Raw genomic sequence first — 22,591 nt, forward strand, 5'->3', positions numbered from 1 at the left:
TTTAGTTTTGTAAGAAACTGTCTGTCTCTCCGAGTGGCTGGACCATTGTGCGTTCTCACCAGCAGTGAACGAGCGTTCCCGTTGCTCCACATCCTCACTGGCATTTGGTGCTGTCAGTGGTCTGTACCTTGGCCATTCAAAAAGATGTGTAGTGGTATCTCACTGTTCTAATCTGCATTTCCCTGATGACGTATGAAATGGAGCATCTTTTCATATCCAGCCTTTCTTTTTCCCAAGAAATGTGTTTCCAGGAAGCTTTCAACTGTGGCTTCCCAGAAGGTGAATCCCTAATGTGGGCCCTTGGAGTCAGGAGGCCTGGGGTCCAGACTGGGCTGAGTCTCGCTGAGCTGCCTGGATTGAAACTTATTCTTTCAACTGTCAAACTGGGATGTTGTGTTAGCTACTCTCTAAGCAGCTCTCAAGTTCTCCTCATTTCTAAAGATTTAAAAAATATTTTATTTATCGTTAATTTTCATTGTAATTCTGTCGGCAACTTTCCTAATGTCTCTGTCAGGGTTCTTATTTGCAGGCACGAGAAGCAGCTCTGGCTGACTGAGCAAGACAGGAGTTTGTGAAGAGGATATGGGGTAGCTCACAGCATCACTGGGTGCCTGAAGAACCTGGCTTATAAGCTCTGCTTCTGGAAACAGTGTCCAACCTCCTCCAAGGGACTGGTCCGAGGAGGGCCCTGTGCTGTGGCCACTGCGCGTGAGACACAGGAGCTTGACTTTGCGGCTGCCGCTGCCGCGAGCAGAGCGCCGTCTGTACCACAACGCCACGTGCCTTGCAGACACTTCCACTGCACCCCTACCAATGAGAGACAGAGACAGAGGGAGCGAGGGAGGCTGGTGGGAGAGAAACAGAGAGAGACAGAGAAAGAAAGAAAAGGAAAGAGAAAAAGAGAGATCAAGGCAGAGAGAAATAGAGAAAATTAGAGGGAAATAAAAAGAGAGAGAAATAACAAGAGATAACAAAGACAGAGGCAGAGAAATAAAATGAGAGAAATAAAGAAATAGAGAAGAAGGACACGTACAGAGACAGAGAAGGAAGCAGAGGAGCAGGTCTCCTCTTCCCCGCCCTTCTCACCTTGAGCCCCACCTTTGATCCCACTGTGCCACCTGCCTGGGTCTGAGTCCCACTTGCCGGGTCTGGTTGGCAGCACCTTGGTCACAGGACCAGCCGCAAGAGAGCCTGGGAAAGCAAGAATGTGGCATATTCAGCATCTTCGGAGGGTCGTTTCAGCCTCCCGCTAAGCTCCGACACTGAAGAATTCCCCAAACACTCAAAGGGGTGAAGAAGTCGCGTGGACAAAAGAAATGCAAGAGTTCATCGCATTCAAACTCATTCATTCTTTCATTCACTGATTCAAGTGTATGTATTCGGTTCCCATTACGTACCAGGCGATCTTTAGGGGCTTGGGGTGCAGTGAGGAACAAGCTTTCTAGTGGTTTCCTGCAAAAGTCTCGTTGGGGAGACAGACGAGGGGACAGACGGTTGCCATGACGCTTGATAGGTGCTCTGATGGGTGGCATGTGGGGACCACGGGCCAAGGCCAGTATCTGAGGGGGTGTATGTGAGTTTAAGCTTTTAGTGTCATTTGAACAGTTTTGGTTTTCTCCTTAAGCAGTAGGGAGGCCGTGGAAGATCTGAATCAGAGGAAACACATGAACCAGTTGCTGGTTTAGAAACCGTCTCAGGGAAGTGTGGAAGTGGATGGAGAGGGGCAAGATTGGACTCGGCAAGACAAGGGAAGGGCTGGTGGAGGGTCTTAGCTAAGGTCGTGAAGGGGAGCTGAAAGGACACATGGATTCAAGGGACGTTAAGAAGCAAAAGTCCACCAGACACGGAAGGAGACAGAATGAGCGAGACTTCTGGCTCGGTGTAGGTAAAAGGTGATGTCACGGACCGAGGCAGGATAAACAGGAAGAGGAAGTGATTCGGAGAAACGATGGTGAGTTGCATGTACGTTTGCACGGAAAGAGTGTCTCACATTGGGTTTCCCTAGAAGAAGAGTGTGAGCCACGAGTTTGCGTGAACGTGGAGAATTGGGAGACGTAAAGAATAAGGTGAGTGGAGAGATGGTGTGAAGAAGGGGAAGCAGATAGAAGTGTGTTATTAAGGCCACCATTGACTGCAGGAGCTGAATTCCACGGGGACTCTTGCAAACCCCCAATGCCTCTTACTCAGTGGTTAAAACTGCTCTTAGCGGGACGCTACTTCCTAGGCATCGTGACCCCAACATTCAGGAGGATAAGGGGCGAGCTGCCTGGGGCCGAGAGGCAGGGGCTGGCTTTTGGAAGGCAGTGATTTGCGTGGAGTCTGGGGGAACAGGAGCCCCAGAAGGGTCTGCTGCTACGAGATGCGCGGGTATCCGCATGGGGGTCTTTCTGGCATCACACCTATGGGCTTGGCTCTCTGCGGACAGAGTCAGAAGGTACACCTGGCTTCCCAACTTAATCAGCTTCTGTGGGTCGGTTGAAGCCCTGGTAGTGAATGAAATCCCTAGGAAAATAAAGTTTTTAAAAAATCCCAGAGAACACTGACTTTCGAGGAAGGAGGGAAGAAAACCATGGGCGAGGGGGTAGCAGTCAGGGGAGGGAACATCTTTAGAGGAGGGAGGGGCAATCTCTTCTCAGATGCAGAAAACTTCTCATGCGAAAAAGCGCATGCTTCTCTGTTTCCACTGCGGCTCTGGGTTTCTCCTTTACTGCTGGCACCTGAGGACTTCATCTCCACTCTTTCACTCTCGGTCCTGTCGTAACATTTGCTTTAGGTTATTTTCCGCAGTCCTTCTATGCGGTTAGGACGGCGTGTCCGGGTGGCAGGTCTGCGTGGCTGCGTCCCCGCGTCCGCCAGCGGCCGGAAGCTCCGGCGGCCGGGTCCAAAGTGCATGTGACGAGGGGACGAGGGGACGCTGCTCCCGGGAGCCTGAGGTCAGGGGAGGGGCCGCCCAGCGCCGGCGCTCCGCCCAAGCTGCAAAGGAGCAACAAGAAAAGTGAACGTTCCGTGTACTTGAAGGGGATGAGACGTCTCAGCCGCGGAATAAGGCGGAAACCTGGGCCCCTGGCTGTGTATTTGGGGGTGTGCTGGGGCGGGGCGTGTGGTCGAATGGGGGTGCAGGAGGCTGGGTTAAAGGGCCGGGGGGGGGGGGGTGTGCAGCACAGAGTCTGTGTTTGCACGCGAGCCTCTAACCTTCGGTCTCCCTTTTCCCATCAGCATCAGGAAGCCCCAGGCTTCCACGTTCGAGATTACGGTTCCTGGGGAGGCCCGGCCCTGCTCGTTTCCCTCCCTGCTGTTCGCTGTTCAGAGCCGGCTGGGCCTGGCACCCGCACGCCGGGACAACCTCTTGGCTCGAGTTGCCCCATTTGTGAAGTAGGGAGATGGAGACAGCGCCCCTCAGGTCGGAGCATCTGGCGCTTGTGGTGTTTACACAGATCGGTGGAGGGATTGGCAGTGACCTTGCGTTGCTACATTCTGTAGCGTCAGCTACATTCCGACGGCTCACAGGAGCCAGGCCAGTCCACATGCCCTGTGTGAATGTTTAACTTGGATCTCTCCTTATCGGAGTTACACTTGGTTGCATTTCAACAATATTTATGACATAACAACATAACAACAACTCCTGAGCACGGCAGGAGTGAAGAACGTGCTTTGCTCTTGGGGGGCGGCTGGTGGCTCCTGCGGGTGAGCCATGCGCTCGTCCCCTGCCATCTCCTCTGAGGAGCCCTCCCTGACCTCCGCCCCTTGTCCTAAAAGCGGCTGGTACTTCTGAGCTGCCCCGTCGCACCTTCCTTCCCTGTCACGGTGACTGTCATGTCCTCTGCATGCTTGCTGTGAGGTTTGAGGGAGGGGCTGAGTGGGGACCCCCATCATCTCCACCCCCCAGGCTCTGGTGTCCGGCATAGATAACCACTCGCTGGAGGAAACGAATGAAACGAGTGCTGCTATGGACTGAAAGGTGTCCCCCCAAATTCCTGTGCTGAGGCCCTGTATTTGGAGACAGGGCCTTTAAGGGGGAAATTAAGGTTAAATGAAGTCACAAGGCCTGATCCCGTAGGACGGGTGGTCTTACAAGAAGGGAAGAGCACCATCTCTCTCTCTCTGCCACGTGAGCACACGGGGAGAAGGCAGCCTCCAGAACTGTGAGACATAAGCTTCCGTTGTTCAAGCACCCAGCCTGTGTGTTTTGTTACAGCACCATAGCTGACTGATACAAGTGTCCGCACTTTGGTTAACCCTTCGTTTCCTAGGACCTCACTCCCGGCAGCACCCCAACCTCCAGGCACCTGGATAAGGTTCCCTTTATTTATTTATTTTTTAAAATTTATTTGTTTATTTATTTATGGCTGTGTTGGGTCTTCGTTTCTGTGCGAGGGCTTTCTCTAGTTGTGGCAAGTGGGGGCCACTCTTCATCGCGGTGCGTGGGCCTCTCACTATCGCGGCCTCTCTTGTTGAGGAGCACAGGCTCCAGACGCGCAGGCTCAGTAATTGTGGCTCACGGGCCTAGTTGCTCCGTGGCATGTGGGATCTTCCCAGACCAGGGCTCGAACCCGTGTCCCCTGCATTGGCAGGCAGATTCTCAACCACTGCGCCACCAGGGAAGCCCCGATGTTCCCTTTCTAAAGGTCACAGCCCGCATTTGTTTGAATCCTAATAGCGTGAAAGGATTTCAATCTAAAATGGAACCAGAGGATATAAAATGGGAAAGCTCATGCATGTGCCCTCAGAAAAAGAAAACTTAAGGACTGAGAAACAGAGCTCCCGTAAATGCCCCGTTTACAGGAAAGTGACAATATTGGAGCAGGGACTTGGTCAAGGGCTGCCTCATATCAGCCTTGGAAAGTTTGCTTATGGTTTCTGGAGGTCTGAAAAAGAAATGACCTGGGTTGGGCTGAATTGAGCTTTGTTTGCCTGCCTGGACTGGTTTTGTCTGCTCAGGGGACTTTCAGGACTGGTCCCTTTTTTTAAAATTGTTTTTATTTTAATAGACGCTAACTGGACTCTCCCCTGTTGACATTTCCTGCCCATAAATACAGCCTGCTCCACAGCTTTAACCGACTCGCTTATGGCTTGCTACAGTTCACGTGTCCTGAATTGCAATTCCTCTGCTATTCCCGAATAAGCTCATCTTTTTGACAATTTTGAGCTTGCCTCGGTTGCCTCTTTTTGTGGGTCCATGATAGCTATTTTCATATTGTTCTACTGTGTCTGAAAACAGACTCAAGATCTCTGTTTACAGTCTGGGGCCACCTCTGAAGGGCCTGCATTCCTTACTGCTTCTGGGGCAAGGCGATCATCAACACACTTTACCGTAAAAGGCACGTGTCAGGTTCTTTTCAGGGAGAAACTTGAGATTTAAGCACATTTGTGTGGGGTAAAAGAAAAAGAAAATCTATGTGTGTGTGTGTGTGTGTGTGTGTGTGTGTGTGCACATTCACATATGTAAATGCAGGGGAGAAGTCCAGAGCCTAAAAAGAAAATCACCAAATGTTACCAGTATTTGCTTCTGGGAAAGGGAAGGGGGTTTGGAGGGACAGGTGGGGAAGAAATCCTACCTGTATTCCCGCTGTACATTTTCATTCTGATTACTCTACTGATGGTTGTCACGTTTTGTTTTGAGGCTGCATGTGGCCCAGAATTTGCAGCACTTCCCCCTGTTCTCTAGCTGGCACCTGACCTTGATTATAGCTGGCGGGGTCGCGTCCTTGGCTGGCTGGTCTCTAGGACACGTCTCGTCGCAGGCCGCATGGCTGGCCGCTTCCCAGAGGCAGGAGCTGTTTGTGCCAGGTGTTGATCACACCTTCGGAGCATGAGACCTGGTCGGGGGCGGTGGGACGGGGGATGATGGCGGCACCTGCCTTGGGCCCTACCTGCTGAAGATCAAACCAGACTCCGTGGGGCTGAGCTGGTTTCAGGCCCAACTTGGGGACCCTTCTGGAGTCGGTCTCAGCTGTGGATGCTAGAGCTGGCTAGCCTAATGGGCAGAGCCTGACGGAGCCCCTCCCCAGGCCAGGTTCGCCGCGGGGCCTCCCAGCCTTGTGCCTGCAGCAAACCACGAGGGGTCCCGAGGGGAGCCGGATCAGCCCCCCGAGTCAGACGGACTGGATTTCAGTTCTGTACCTCCACCTAGAGGCCGGCCCAACCAGACGTGGCATTTAGCTGCCCTTCTGCTCCGCAGGAGAGATAAGTAGACCCAAGACCAGAGGGTTGTGTGGCTTTAATACGTTTGTGCCTAGAAAGTAATTGACAGGCGGGAGGGTTTAGTAAGTGCTGTTCTTACAGCTCCTGTTTCTATTCTTTCTCACATTATGAAGCATTGTTATCCCCACTTGCCTGGACGACACACCTGGACGGGCAGAGAATAAGAAACAGCTCATGGGTAGTAGGTTCTGGATCGAACCCAGAGCATCGGTGTAGCACAGCCGTCCTGACTGACCTCAGACCCCAGGCAGAAGCTGACTGTGCCGGGAGTGTTTTCTTGGAGGTCATCCCCGATGTTGGTTTTATTTACAAAAACAATACACAGGTGGCAAAAAGCTAAAACAACACTGACGTGTATCAACAGAAAATGAAAGTGGCCTGGAATTCTACCTCGCTTAGAAGGAAGGATGGCTAACAATTTGGTTTCTCTCAGTCCATGACATTGTCCTCTATACACACGGAGGTATCTCTCCACCAGGCCTCTATGCATACGTATATATTTTAAAGGGAACATACTGTAATACAGGTCTGCAGCTTGCTTGATTTCCACTTTTCATTTGGACCTCTTTCTATACCATTGGATCAACTTCATTTTTATAACGCATGTACAATATGTGTGAATTCCATGGACAGTGGAATACTTCTGGAAAATTTACTTATTTTTGAAAGTTCTGGTAAGACATACATAAAGTTGCCCAATGTAGCCATTTTTAAATGTCCAGCTCAGGGCCCTTAAGTACATCCACACTGTAGTGCAAACATCAACACAATCCATCTCCAGAATGACTCATCCCTCCAAAGTGAAACTCTGTGCCCAGGAAACAGTAACTCCGCCTTCTCCTTGCCCTAGGCCTCAGGTAACCACCGTTCTACCTTCTGTCTCTGTGAATCTGGTTACTCTGTGAGTACTCTAAGTACTTCATATGAGTGACTTCATATAAGTGGAATCATACAGTAGTTGTCCTTTTGTGACTGGCTTATTTCACTTAACGTAATTCTTCAAGGTTCACCCGTGTTGTAGCATGTGTCATAATCTCCCTCCTTTTGAAGGCTGAATAATATTTCGGAGCACTTTGAAGAAACACAAGATTGGTAGTCATTCTTTTTTGTTTAACGCATTTTTAAAAATTGCAGTATAGTTGATTTACAATGTTGTGTTAATTAACTGCTGTACAGCAAAGTGATTCAGTTGTACAGATATACGTTCTTTTTTAAAAATAGTCTTCTCGGGCTTCCCTGGTGGCGCAGTGGTTGAGAGTCCGCCTGCCAATGCAGGGGACACGGGTTCAGGCCCTGGTCCCGGAGGATCCCACATGCCGCGGAGCAGCTGGGCCCGTGAGCTACAATTACTGAGCCTGCGCGTCTGGAGCCTGTGCTCCGCAACAAGAGAGGCCGCGATACTGAGAGGCCCGCGCACTGCGATGAAGAGTGGCCCCCACTTGCCACAACTGGAGAAAGCCCTCGCACAGAAACGAAGACCCAAACACAGCCATAAATAAAAAAAAAAAAAAAAAATAGTCTTCTCCTTTATGGTTTATTGTAGGATATTGAGTATAGTTCTCTGGTAGTGATTCTACAATCCAGAAAAATCTCTAATAAATGACCTCCTCTCTCTTCTCCACTCACACCCTCTTCCTCTGCTCAGTAGGGCAAACCTCAGGGATGGCGAAGTCATGAATGGAGGCTCTTAACTCCCACCCCACCTGCCTAATAATCCTCCTGGGATGTGCTACAGTGCCTCTGACTTCTTTTCCACAACTGAGTGTTGGACAGTGTCCCTCGCTGGATAGAAACACAATAAAGGTACCATTTAAGGTCATAACCTTGGGCTCCGCTCAGGCAGGGTCAGCCGTGCTCTGACACGTAGGACTAAGGGCATCGCCTGCTGGTCAATCACAGGCATCACCTTTTCACGATGACGCCCAGAACTGCCGCTTTCTACCAGTTACAACTGTAGCCTCCCGATATCTGAGCTGGAAGGGACTCCAGCGCTGACTCTGGAGAATTTCTGCATCCCATGGAAATGGGTTTTTTTTTTGGAGTAGGAGGGTTTTGCTGACCATGTTTGCGTCTGCCTGGCACTCGGATCTGGCTCTCCGGTCTAGCTAGGGAGGGCCGTGCCGCCCAGGGAGGCCATACAGTCTTTTCACCCTTGAATGTGAGCCCACAGGGCTCGCCAAGGTCCTTGATTTATGGGGACCTGCTTTTGTTTCACACGACAGCGAACGATATCTGCCGGTTGCCGAATACCTGCCAGGTTGATTTTTAGTGTTACCATCGTTGAGAACAAAGGCTGTTGGAAGCATCCCAGAAACTGCAGGGGATGATTGGTTCATCCAGTTTATTCTGGGTGTGGAGCAAAAGAGCTGCCAGACCCTAAAGGGAGTAGAACCAGTTTAGTGTGTGCAACTATCCATTCCCATCAGAAGTTCCCCCCAAATCATTTCCTGCTGTAACCAGCTCTCCCCATGGGTAATTGGTGCGCTGACTTTCCAGACGTGAGAATGCTTAACGACGTCAGAAATCTGGAGCTGCCAAAGTCATCAGGATCTGGGAAAGCCTGTGCTGGAGCCGTAAGGAGGCAGGATAGTCTGGGGGGGAGGCCCCCCTGGATGAAGAGGCGGGGACCCTCCTGAATCAGGGCTCAGGTACATCTGGGCGTGTAGGATCTCATATGTTACAGGCCATTCGCCATCCTCGGTTTCCCATCTGGTAAAAGAAGAGGGTGAATTCTATGGGGTTTTTTTTAGGGACCAGTTTCCAAACTAGGCAGCCCATCAGAATCGCCTGGGACACCTTCACAAAATAGCTCCTGAATGAGAACTGCCAACAGTGAAACTCTAGAATCTATCCTTTTAACACGCTCCCCAAATAACCAAGACTCAGGCAATGCCATGTGCTCTGTGCTCTCACACACCTGACGTAGTTCTTAGACTCACCAATGCACAGGTTTTCATTTAACATTTTGAAGTTGGGGTGAATCTTAAAATTGATAATTAATAATAACATAAATATAAGAAATTATAATATAATAATAATGATAGTAATGAATGTAATGACTCTTCCCTCCCCCCACCAAAAAAAAGTGGTTAAAGAATTGTGAGTCTTGCATTCAGTGCTATTTCTAAATTAAGGAAACACCTCACCTCATTTCTATGTTTACAGCAACCTTACAAAGTAGGTGTTGGGGAAGTATTTATCCCCTCTTCCCAGTAGAAGCAGACTCAAGTAGGTTGGGCAGGATATTGATTTATTTATTCAGTCAGTATTAATAATAAGCATCTTCCCCATGAGAGGTGCTGGGTTAGGTTTGGGGGGTGCAGAGATGAACAAGGAACTGGTTTCCATCCTCAAGGAGCTCAGAGGCTCGTGGGGACATAGCTGTACCCATGGCTGCTTCAAATAGTGGCGCCAGAAGGCCCCATGGGAGCCGTGGGGAAAGAGTGATTAGCTCTGACCTGGGGGTTAGTAGTGGACCCACTTCCCTTCCTTCCCACTTTTGCTCTATGGCCCTCACGCACCCGAGGGATTTATCAGAGTCAATGCCATGTAGAGGAAAGAGCTTGGACTCTGGATTACAATCTGCACGTCACCACTTTCTTCATCCAACAAATGCTTGGAAGGCTTTTTTATCAATGTGGAGCCCAACACCAAAAAAAAAAAAAAAAAAGATGGACAAGACAGACACGAGCTTTCATTCTTAGCCTGTCACACAAATATTAAATAATTTTGCACATATTAAATTCTCTGCAAGAGGAACATATTGCAGTGTCCGTGGGAGACCAGGGTCTCGGGCCTCATCTGGGTGTGAGGTTAGTCCCTTTAGAGCTTGAGATTTTGAGGCTGAGATTGACAAGATGAGCAGAAGTTGTCCAGGCAAGAGGAGTGGTACAGGGGGAGAGCGGGGAAGAGCCAGATGAGAAGCAGCGGGAACGGGACAGACAGGCATGATTCCATTTAGGAGGTGACAGAGGCACCTTACAGCAAGAGCTGGGAGGTGACAGGGTGGCGGGAAGGGATGAGGGCGGCAGGGGGAAGGGCTCTGTCTCCAGGCCTTAGAGGCCTGCTGAGAATTTGGGACCTTCCTCCAGGGACAATGGGAAACCACTGAAAGGTTTGTGTCTTTTAAAAATACTTACTGTGGTAAAATATACATCGCACACATGTCACCATTTTAACCATTTTTAAGTGCACAGTTCAGTGGCTTTAAGTACATCCGTACTGTTGTGCCACCATCACCGCCATCCATCTCCAGAACGTCTTCATCTTCCCAAAGTGAAATTAAACAGTGACGCCCCGTTCTCCCCCTTCCCGACCCTTGTGACCTGTCTCCATGAATTTGACTACCTCAGGTACTTCCTGTAAGAGGCGTCGCACAGCATTTGCCCTATTGTGTCCGGCTTATTTCACATAGCACAGTGTTGTCAAGGTTCATCCGTATTGCAGCGTCATCAGTTTCCTTCCTCTTTAAGCCTTCCTAATATTCCATCACATGTATAGACCACATCTCGCTTATCCAGTCATTTGTTGGTGGACACCTATTACAAGGTTTTAAGGCAGAAGGTAACAGTCCCATTTAGGTCTCCCAGCTAGGAGACTAATGCTGCTTGATCCCACATAAGAGAATTAGGTGGTGGTGAGGGTGGTGAGAAATGGAAGCTGTAAGAGCCGCTTAGGAGGAGGAATCAAAAGATTTATCAAAGGGTTTATTTGGGTGTGGGGAGCGAGGGAGAGTCAAGCAAGTAGTATCCCTAGGGGAGGGGGCTGCCATTTACAAGGAGGAGATGCAGATAAGGAGTTGAGCTTTGGGTACATGGAGTTTCAGAAGCACGGGGCCATCCAAGCGCGGATTTATAAATCTGGAGTTCAGTCGAAGCTGGAGGCTCAGATGGGAAAGTCATCAGCAATCGAGGTCGCAATCGAAGTAGCCATCGAAGCCGAGGGGTGCATGTCATTCCCCAGGGCGAGGGTGCAGAGTGAGAGCAGAGAGGTCCAGGGGAATATCCCTGGGCGACTGTGATGTTTCAGATCTAGTTGAGTTGGACCATCTGACCACGAATAGTGAGCTAGAACATTCAGAGGGGACAGAACCAGAGGAATGTGCTGTCATGAAAGCCAGGGAAGAAGAAGGGCTTCCAGGAATAAGGGGTTTAGTTAAGGGAAGACCAAAAAAGTCCATTGATGTCAGTAGCACAGAAGTAATTGGTTACGTGGGTGAAGGCAACGTACGTGTGTGCGACACACACCAGACGGGTGGATGGAGAAACCAAGGGCACTGATACAAGGGAGGTTACCAGCTATGTGTCCTTGGTCTAGTTGGTCAACCTCTCTGAGCCTTTATTTCTGAATCTGCAAAATGGTGAGTAGTGGATGTTCAGAGACTCCCAACAACTCATTACAGCCGTGCACTCCGGGGTGGTAGGGACCCTACCTACCGGAGGTTGGTTGAGGGGACATCGCTACCTCCCGAGCTGAGGCAGGGTCCCAGGAACAGCAGGTGACCTTGACCTGGTGCCTGACTCCCCGCTCTCCCCGATCCATAGCAAGCCAACAGCAAAGGCATCTTGAGGAGTTGGCGAGTGTCGTTCTCGACACCTGTGCTCGGGTCTTTAAAGGGATGGGGGATTGGGAGTGAACATAGAGGGCCAGCCTCTTCTGCTGCGGAGAAATATCTCTGGTGTTTGGTCTCTGGGAAGCCAGTGGAGGAGAGAGGAGACCAGGCTTTGGTCTGAGCTCTGGGGGTTACTGGCCGTGCGGCCTTGGCATACACTGCTCCCAACCTGCAGAGTCCTTACCTGTGAGATGGAGGCTTCGCCAGCTAGAAAATTCTGGAATGCATTCCTCACTGCTGGTGTGTCTGTATTACAAAGAAGTCCCACCAGAGAAGGTTGTTGTGATCTCTTGGACAAAAAGATGCTTCTGCAAAAAGCCAAGTACGTACATGGCTACAGTCACAGTTAACTTCCCAAACAACTCTGTGATCTGGGTACCGTTAGTCCCATTTAACAGAGGATGACACCTAAGTTTCAGCAGCCAATGACTTGCCCAAGCAGGAGAGACAACGTTTGTTCCAGGCAGCAGTAAGGTATGTTTGGGCAGGAATCATGACTTTAAACCATAACGGACCACTTGCTTCTCCTGCAAAAGGAATCAGTGGATTAGGCCGATGCCTGCAGGGGCCCCCAATATTCTCTCCTGTCTTGGAAGTAAATCTAAAACACTCAGCTGATATTCGGAGACACCCATTCCTTGATGTAATCAAATTTCCTCATTTACATTCCATTTCTCCCCCAAATCCCATTATTCCTCTGCTCTAGTCTCACTGACCCCCTCTGGATCCTGCTTTTCCCGCTTTTTATAACTTTGGGCTACTTACTTGGGCCTGGGAGACCCTTTCCTCGAGACACACACAGCTGAAATTCTGTCCATCCGTCAAGGCCCATGACCCTTTCTTGATCTCCTAATAGCTGTAACATTTTCCTCCTTTGGGGTCTTTATTGTATTTCATACTTCTCTCATGGTTCTTCTGTTTGTCTGCTTTGAACAATAGTCATTTGTCTGTTTATCACCTTCATATTAGAACAGTGAGTCTTTGAATGTCATACACACTGAGCCCATGACAATAGCTGGCACGTGATGAAGGCTCAGTGGCTGCTTGAAATGCATCCATCCTTAATTGGTCTCGGGCTTGTGCATGCACTCATCCATCCAGTACCTGATTGTTAGGGTCTGTGCAAGGTCTCATGCTAGGGGTAATGTTACAACAATGGATAAGATATTTCACTGACTCTGGCTTGGAAGAAATGTCCCATTAAATAGCCGCTTGTTTCTTCCGGATGCCGCGTAACAGCTGGCACGTTTGCACGGTGTGTAATGCTTCCGATGAGCCAGCAGACCCACACTCTCGTTAGATCATCACCTCAGCCCTGGACATGAGTACTGTAGATCCAGTATCCCCAGGTCCCCATTTTCCAGATAAGCTTCAACAACGTTAGGCAGACCTGCCTTGGACCTCACAGTTCCTCAGTCGGATGGGTGCTGAAGTCCTCTGGTTTTTGCCCCAGTGATTGTCCCATGAGGGCAAGAAGGATAGGAAGACAAGGTGAAGCACTAAGTAGAGCAGGGCCAGGACATGGCAGTTTGAAGGAGGTGCCCGGGAACACTGGGGAAGAGAAGAAAGAATCCAAGATCTCCCTGCAGGCCACGTGGCTTCTGGAGTTCCCACCAGGCTGGCAACGTGAAGGCAGCGTTTGCTCTCAAGCCGTGGAGCTCAGAGCGCCGCAGGTTGGCTACTGGGCAGGTGAGCCCCCCCCTGTGCTGGGCATCAGGACCGGGCGGGAGACAGGTCGTCCTGGCCCCGGGTCTACACAGTCCCACCCCACCACCACTTGTGGACTTCAAAATCCAACTTGCTTGCAAAGTGTCCGGAACTACAGCAGGTTTTATTTTTTAACAGTGTTGAGAGCGGAGTGTGTCCGAACAGCACTGGAGCAGCTGCCTACCTGGCACCCCTGCCCTCCCCTCCTCCCCCCGGAGCTGCGTCCCCTTGGTTAAGCCCATGGAAGGCCAGGGTCAGTGCTGAATGCTGGGTGCTGGGTCCCCAGTAAATCACTACATGCCTGCAGGAAGCACACTGGCTCTGAGCCAGACTTTAGGTTGTTTTTTTTTTTTTTTTTCTTGTTATTTAACAAATATTTATTGCAGACAAATATTTGTGCCAGACATTATGTCTGAGAATAAGGAACACCTTTCTGGGAACACTCCTAACAGCGATCATATTACGTGTTGGTCATTTGTAGGCAGAGCTGGAGAAACTACCGAATTCTTGCCACTTGGATCTATTTTTCCAAACCCCTTGCACACCACCCGCTTGTTATCCACGAGCCAGGCTTTCTCATCGTGGGAAACTGCTTGTACTGCCTCCAGACAGGTGCTGCTGGGCGCTTACCCACATTCTAGAAAACCAAGCCAGATTCTCCATCAAGGGCCCAACCAGAATCCTCAGCAAGTCCCTCCCTGGGCCTTGGTTTCTTGCTTACTAAGAATGAGTTTATAGGGCTTCCCTGGTGGTGCAGTGGTTAAGAATCCGCCTGCCAATGCAGGGAACACGGGTTCGAGCCCTGGTCCGGGAAGATCCCACATGCCGCAGAGCAACTAAGCCCGTGCGCCACAACTACTGAGCCTGCGCTCTAGAGCCCGTGAGACACAACTACTGAGCCTGCATGCCACAACTACTGAAGGCCGCACGCCTAGAGCCCATGCTCTGCAACAAGAGAAGCCACCACAGTGAGAAGCCCGTGCACTGCAACGAAGAGTAGCCCCAGCTCACCGCAACTAGAGAAAGCCTGTGTGCAGCAGCGAAGACCCAACACAGCCAAATATAAACAAATAAATTAATTAATTTATTTTTTAAAAAAGGAATGAGTTTACAAAACAGGAAACAAACTTATGGTTACCAAAGGGGAGGTGGGGAGGAATAAAGTAGGAGTTTGGGATTAACATATATAAACCACTATATATAAAATAGATAACCAACGAGGACCAACGAGGTATAGCACAGGGAACTCTACTCAATATCTTGTAATAACCTATAATGGAAGAGAATGTAAAAAAAGAATATATATATGTATATTTAACAGAATCACTTTACCATACACCTGAAACTAACACAACATTGTAAATCAGCTATATTTCAATAAAATTTTTTTTTTAAAAAATGAGTTTATAAAATAGATAAACAACAAAGACCTTTTGTATAGCACAGGGAACTATGTTCAATATCTTGTAATAACCTATAATGGAAAAGAATCTGAAAAAGTATATATACATACATATATAACTGAATCACTTTGCTGTACACCTGAAACTAACACAACATGTTAAATCAACTATACTTCAATAAAAAAAAAAATTTTTTTTTAAAGAATTTCACTTATTTATTTATTTATTTATTTATTTTGGCTGTGTTGGGTCTTCGTTTCTGTGCGAGGGCCCTCTCTAGTTGCGGCAAGCGGGGGCCACTCTTCATTGCGGTGCGCGGGCCTCTCACTATCGTGGCCTCTCTTGTTGTGGAGCACAGGCTCCAGACGCGCAGGCTCAGCAGTTGTGGCTCACGGGCCTAGTTGCTCCGCGGCATGTGGGATCTTCCCAGACCAGGGCTCGAACCCGTGTCCCCTGCATTGGCAGGCAGATTCTCAACCACTGCGCCACCAGGGAAAACCCCCAAAAAATTTTTTTTAAAGAATGAGTTTGGCCCATGCAATCTCTAAGGTCCTTTATCTTTTTGCGTTCTCGTCTGTAACGTGGGACGAAGCCGCTGCTTCGTGGGGAGCTTATGCACCGAGGAAGCCTTCGTTGCGTCCAGGCTGGGTTAGGGACCCGGCACTCCGGTACAGCACGTGGACCTGCAGTCCTGGTAATCCTCCCAGAGCAACTAGGTGGCCGCGGGCAAGCTACTTAACTTTCCATGCCTCAGTTTCCCCATTTGTACAATGGTGGTAATAAGAGCCTCTACAGCCCCTGACCCAGCCCATGGCAGCACCGGAAGGACCCGAGTCTCCGGAGGGAATTGGCTCTGGCAGGGTTTGGGAGGGGCTGGAAAGGCAGGTGTGCGCGTAAGCGTACGGAGCTCGTCGCAGTGTTCCAAGGGCCTTCTAGATCGACTGCCGTACCCGTGCCGCAGAAAGGACGCAGTCCCGTACAAGATCCACTTTGTGAACGAGAGTGTGGGGGGCTGGAGGGACAGCTGTGCCCGTGGAGAGCCACTATTCAGCCTTCCCCCGGGAGAAGCCTCGGCGTTTTCCCCCGGCTTAAGGCAGCCTGAGTCTGCTGTGGCTTTTCTCCAGGCAGCCCTCGTGCTTCCTCTTCGCCCTCAGAGTTTCTGCTTCCAGAAAAAGCTAGATGGTCTGATTGGACCCGGCCTCCCCGTGCTGCCCTCCACACCCCCAGCTCAGCGAAGCCCCCGCCCCTGCCTCACAACACCTGCGCTGCCCCCTGGGTTGAGGGGATTGACAGAGGAACACGCTTGCAGGAGGGTTCCTGGGCTAACGAGGAGACTTTAAACCCCTGGCTCTGGGGCAGGCTTTGCACCCTCAGCGCTTCTGGCAGTTTGGACTGGGTAGTTCTTTGCTGCGGGAGATGCCCTGTGCCTTGTAGCAGGAGGTGTTCAGGGCACGTCTGGCCTCGACCCCCTGGATGCCGGTTGCACCCTCCATCGTGACAGTCGAAAATGTCTCCAGACGTTGTCCGATGTCTTCAGAGGCAGGGGGAGTGAAAGACAGGATCTCTGCTGGTTGCGACCACAGCTCGAAGGAGCATCTGAAGTTCCTGGGTAGGGGGGTGCTTGTCCCAGGGGAACATCAGCTCAGGAGGTGCACGCAGCCATCCGTCCGGTGCGGGGAGGGTGTGCCAAGTGAAGGAGGCGGCACGGTGTCCTCAGTAAAGTCCAGGATTGGGTTTCAGTCATTGCTTGACTGCCCACCGGCTGTGTGATCCTGGACAATGTGGTCATTCAAAGCTTCTGAGCCTCAGTTTCCCACTGTTCAAGGGTGAGGAGAGTGAGAAAGTCCAGCTCACAGGATAGTGTAGGACAAATGAGATGCTATGGCACTGCTTCACGCATGTAAGTCATCATTATTATCAGACGGTAAATGGAACTCGTTCTTTACTATTGTGGGTGGCCAGACTTGAAGCAAGGGGCAGATTTTAGTGAGACAGAAGCTCTAGTAAATAAAGTGTTTCAACACTCGGGTGGCCATTCAGAGGGTAGTGAGATCTCCTTTCGAGGAGGTCTTCAAGCCAAAGCTTGAAGGCTATCTGTCCCCTTATCTAAAATGGGGTTCTTTTTGTTCCCTTGTTTCCCCTTGGTCCAGATCTTTCTTGCTCCTTTGTCCTGAAGGAAAGGCCTTTGTCAGCCTCTAAGAAGCCCAAGAGTTTACTAGCAGTTAGGGAGGGACGGTGTTTTCTGAAAAGTGACATCTCAGAGATGACAGTATGCATTGGTTCTGGGCCGTCCGTGTGGCGCTCAGGCTCTGGAGAAGAAAGCGTTCCTCAAGGGCCCTGGGCTAGAAGGAGCTTCAAGACAAAGGCTGTCCGGGTAACCGAGGCAAGAGGACCCTAGTTCTCACAGCCGCCGTTGTGCATTGCTAAGTGGGTGCAGCCCGTGTTGGCAGAAGACGCAGTGGGTCCTGTTTCGGGTCAAGGTGTGAAAATACATTATTAGTCGTCAGCAGCCGTTGGACGCCTCGTCAGAACACGGACCTCGGGTTTTTTGGATGCTGCCCATTCTCCCCGTGGCCCGTGGAGCAGTGGAAAGAGGGGCCGAACGGCGGCACCGTAGTCTGTTTCTGACGGAACTTTTCCTCTTGATGACACTGTGATTCACGCGCAGTGACACTTGTTTACGAGCTCTGAGGTTCTCGGATGGTAAAAATAAGCATCTCAAATGCACCGCATTAGTCTTTATAGAGCTGCACCTCTAGTGAAATAATGCACATTTCCCATTTTTAATACATTAACTCTTACTTCTAACACTGAGTTAGAACAGGAGTCTTCAACCCGGGTTGACTTTGCCTCCCAGGGGACATTTGCAAATTTCTGGAGACACTTTTGTCATAACCCGGGGGGGCGCGGGGTGTGAGTGGCATCTGGTGCGTGAGGTCGAGGATGCTGTTAAGCATCTAAGCATCGTACGGTGCAGGGAACAGCCCTCGGGACCAAGGACCATCAGCCCAGAGTGACAACAGTGCTGAGGTTGAGAAACCCCAGGTGGAAGATAGGTCACGCCTCTCAGCTCTCCCGCTTATTATCCTGCCCCTATTCGTGCTATGACCGTGTCGCCTGCCACGGGTGCCACGGGTGCCACGGGTGCCACGGGTGCCACGGCGTGCCTGGGTTCCAGGAACGAGGATTCACTGTGAGGTCAGTGGAAGCAACCTGGATGTTGTGGGCTTGATCTTACCCAAGATAATTAGCAGCAGAGCCGGCCACGCGCGGATTTGTTTCCCTTTACTCGTTGGCAAACAGCTGCGGAGCCTCTAGCCCACGGCGGCCGGGCTGTGGCCCAGGCCTGCCCGCTCCCAGCCGGAACCCGCGGGCCGCGGGCACAGGAAACGGGGGCTGGGCAGGATCGTGTGACATAAGGGCCGGGGAGGTGAGGAGGGAGATGCTTCCGCTCTGCTCCGAGGTCCTGAGCCATCACCGGGCTTTACGAACAATCCTGGGGGTGAGTCACAGCTACGGAAACCAGGGCGGGGCACAGACAGCATTAACGAGGAGCCTTTCCGATTGAATAAATGTGCGTGAATTACTCTTAAACAGCCAACAGTTTTTCCTTCTTGGAAATCAACCGTTTCCTAGTGCATTTGAATCGAAGTATCATTGGTTGGTCCATTCATCCCCCGACGTCCCTTGATGGTCTGCTGTGTGTCTGGGACCCTGCTCGCTCCAGGGTCGGTCACCAGCAGGAGGTGCTGTGCTGCCCCCTGGCACCATCACGCCGTCCGCTTCACGTGTGGGCCTGGGTCCATTTGCCAACATGGGGAACTCCTGTGAGATTTGGGGTCCTCAGTCTGGAGGCCGTGGCTCTGGGCAGACTGGGGAGGTTTCTCAGACGCCCACGAGCGAGGCCTCTCACCGCCCCCCCCGGGGTCCAGGCTGCAGGGGGGCACGAGGCTGTGGTCAAGGGCTGCAGCCCAGCCGGCGACACTCCTGCAGGGCCCGCTGTTTGCACAAGTGGTGGCTCTGTCTCCGATCCGACTCAGACAACTCGAGGACAGCCAGGGCCGCTTGATGCTGGAACACTTACTGTAGTGGATGAGATTAACCTAGAGGGAGAGATGGGCAGCAAACACAAATGGTGCGCACGTGTGTGTGTGTGTGTGTCTGTGTGTGTGTGTCTGTGTGCGTGTGTGTGTGTCTAGGAAAGAATCAGTGTGTGAGAAAATTGAGGCAGCAGAAAGGATGACAGAGCTAGTTTAGAGGGTGGGTCAGGGGAAGTGTCTCTGAGGAGGTAGCCTGTGAGCCGAGGTCTGGACAGGATGTGGGCGCAAGCTCTGTGCGGACTTGGGAGTGAGAGTCGTCTCCCTGCTGCTTCCCAAACCTGCTCCTGTGTGCACACAGGTACACGCAGGCATGCATGTGCACACGTGCACGCCGCACAGACATATACCACACATACATACGATTTCATGAGAGTCAGAAATAAAATTGTCAAGACTGTTACTATGTGAACATTTCTGGTAGACTTTGTTTTTTAATAATTTATTTTATTTAGTTTTGGCTGCGTTGGGTCTTCGTTGCTGCACATGGGCTTTCTCTAGTTGCGGCGAGCGGGGGCTACTCTTCGTTGTGGTGCGCGGGCTTCTCATTGCGGTGGCTTCTCTTGTTGTGGACCATGGGCTCTAGGCGCACGGGCTTCAGTAGTTATGGCACAAGGGCTCAGTAGTTGTGGCATGTGGGCTTCAGTAGTTGTGGCTCGCAGGCTCTAGAGCGCAGGCTCAGTAGTTGTGGCACACGGGCTTAGTTGCTCCGTGGTATGTGAGATCTTCCCGGACCAGGGCTCAAATCCGTGTCCCCTGCATTGGCAAGTGGATTCTTAACCACTGCGCCACCAGGGAAGCCCTCTGGTGGACGCTGAATAGTGTTTCCTAAACTCCCATGGTGCGTCTGAGAGTTGGTCACAGAGCGCCAGTGTCTCAGGGAGTAGGGACACGGTTTCAGAAGCAGCTCTGCCACCTTCTTCACCTTCAACATGTGAAGGACTTTCCAGCAGATTTCAGACTCGCCGATGGCTTAAAGGCCACGTCAAGGTCAAATAGACTCAGTGATTGAGAAAACTTTGCTTAGCCAAACAAACAAAAAAACCCAAACAGAAAGCAAACCCAAAAAACCCGTCTTATGGATTTTATGCAGGCTGATGCGAAAGTAAAATGAAGATATAGTTTAAAATTTTCTTGTTAAAGAAGGAAAAAAGACAGAGCCTGGAAACTTCCAAGAAAGGTTATTTAGTGAAGAAATCTGCCTCGTGCTCTGGAATCGTGTGTGTTTGTTTATGTGTATGGTCCTCATATCAGTCCGATCAGAGAAGCAAGTCAACCTGATGTCACTTTCCAGAGTTAATAATGTCATTTTTCTTACATTAAATTAACGATTCTTTTTTTTTCTCGGTGGGCCCGAGGCACAGTCTCCCTTTCCGTTCCCTGGGATGTGACGCTGTCCCGTCTGAAGCGGCAGAAGGACCTGTTCGTTCCTCCTCTCTGAAAGGAACTGGAATCCCCTCTCCCTTCAGGAAAATTTGCATTATTTCACTAGAGATGCAGCTATGTCAAGACTAATGAGGTAAATTTGAGATGGTTATTTTTACAATGTGAGACTATCAAAGATCATAAACAACTGTCACTGCATGTGAACCACAGGAAAATTTCTGTCAAAAATGTTTAACCAGCAAAATGCTTCACTTTTCTGTAAGTTAAAAAACAAGTTTAGTCGCAGTATTCTAAAACAGCCATTGACCGGCTAGAACTGCTTATTCCTGGTACAGGCCATGTTCTTAATGATCTTCATACTTTCAGGCGATAAAGTCATGAGAACAAAGGGCAAACAGGGAAGTTAAACACTTGGAAGACAGAGTTCTGCAGACCCTGACAGCATGTTTCCTAAACTAACTGCACAACAGCAAAAAGTGATCACTGAACAGCTTCTGTCGTAGGTAGAGTGTTCGAATTTTAAATACCTTCAAATAAAATCCGTGCGTAGGAAATGCAGATGCAGAGTCTGTTTCTTTCATGGAAGGATAATTCCCATGAAACCACTGCTTCATGGAACTGAGGAAGGGATGAAGACAAAATCTAAAAATATAGAGTTGGGGCTTCCCTGGTGGTGCAGTGGTTGAGAATCTGCCTGCCAATGCAGGGGACACGGGTTCGAGCCCTGGTCTGGGAAGATTCCACATGCCACGGAGCAACTAGGCCCGTGAGCCACAACTACTGAGCCTGCGCGTCTGGAGCCTGTGCTCCGCAACAAGAGAGGCCGCGATAGTGAGAGGCCCGCGCACCGCGATGAAGAGTGGCCCCCGCTCGCCGCAACTAGAGAAAGCCCTCGCACAGAAACGAAGACCCAACACAGCCATAAATAAATTAATTAAATAAAATTTAAACATAAAATAAAATAAAATAAAAATATAGAGTTACTTTCTTCATTTTGTGTAAAAGCTAAGAAAGAAGATTCTGAGTTTGCTGAAGAGTTTGTTTTTAACCTTTCTTCTTGCAGCTCTGTGGATATCCTGGTGAGACTGTCTTGCCTTACAAGTGCTCTCGAAGCAAAGCACAGAAAGAGTTGAAATACACAGCATTCCCTGCGGGTAGCACAGCCCTCGCCCTGATCTGGATACACTAACAAGCAAAACGCAGACTTTAACCCTGGAGGGAGACATCGGTCTTTCAAAATGTTCATAGGCCTTCACTATGGGCAATCAGTATTTCACACGTAGTTTTTGTTGACTCTCACCTAAGGAAGGACAGAACACACAAACAGAACAGTGACTGTCTGTGCTCAGTGCCTGTAGGCACACTTCCAATGGACAATGCATGCAGACATCATTTTCCTTTTTTTCTGGGTGACGTTTGTTCTGATTATACTTATTGGAACGCAATTTTATGTTTGTTGAACCTAACAATAAAAACAGGACTAATTATTTGTATGTCTTTTAAAAAATGACAGTCGGGGGCTTCCCTGGTGGCACAGTGGTTAAGAATCTGCCTGCCAATGCAGGGGCCACGGGTCCGAGCCCTGGTCCGGGAAGATCCCACATGCCGCGGAGCAACTAAGCCCATGCGCCACAGCTACTGAGCCTGTGCTCTAGAGCCCACGAGCCACAACTACTGAGCCCACGAGCCACAACTACTGAAACCTGTGCAGCTAGAGGCCATGCTCTGCAACGAGAAGTCACGACAATGAGAAGCCTGTGCACCACAATGAAGAGCAGCCCCCGCTCGCCACAACTAGAGGAAGCCCGCGCCCAGCAACGAAGACCCAACACAGCCAAAAATAAATAAATAAATAAACTAATTTTTTTTAAAAAGAAGAAATATAGCAACACTGTAATAAGACATTCATTTATTAAGATTAAAAAATAAATAAATAAATGACAGTCGGCATACACAAAAAATAAAAGTTTTCGCCAGGGAGCGTTTGGGAAGCACTGCTCTGAAGGATGTGGTCATCCGGAGGGGAGGTGATGGGCAGAACCCGGGTTCTGATGGCTAGGCAGATGGAGCGGGGTTGCCAGCGCCGTGGGCACATTTTGGCCAACTTAGCTTTCTTTCTGGGATTTGGATTTCTTTGTTTTCTCTGAAATTGCTTTCTCTTTAAAAAGGTTGTGGTGGTAGAAACC

This window comes from Balaenoptera ricei, chromosome 21, assembly GCF_028023285.1.
Source record: "Balaenoptera ricei isolate mBalRic1 chromosome 21, mBalRic1.hap2, whole genome shotgun sequence".
Taxonomy (NCBI): domain Eukaryota; kingdom Metazoa; phylum Chordata; class Mammalia; order Artiodactyla; family Balaenopteridae; genus Balaenoptera; species Balaenoptera ricei.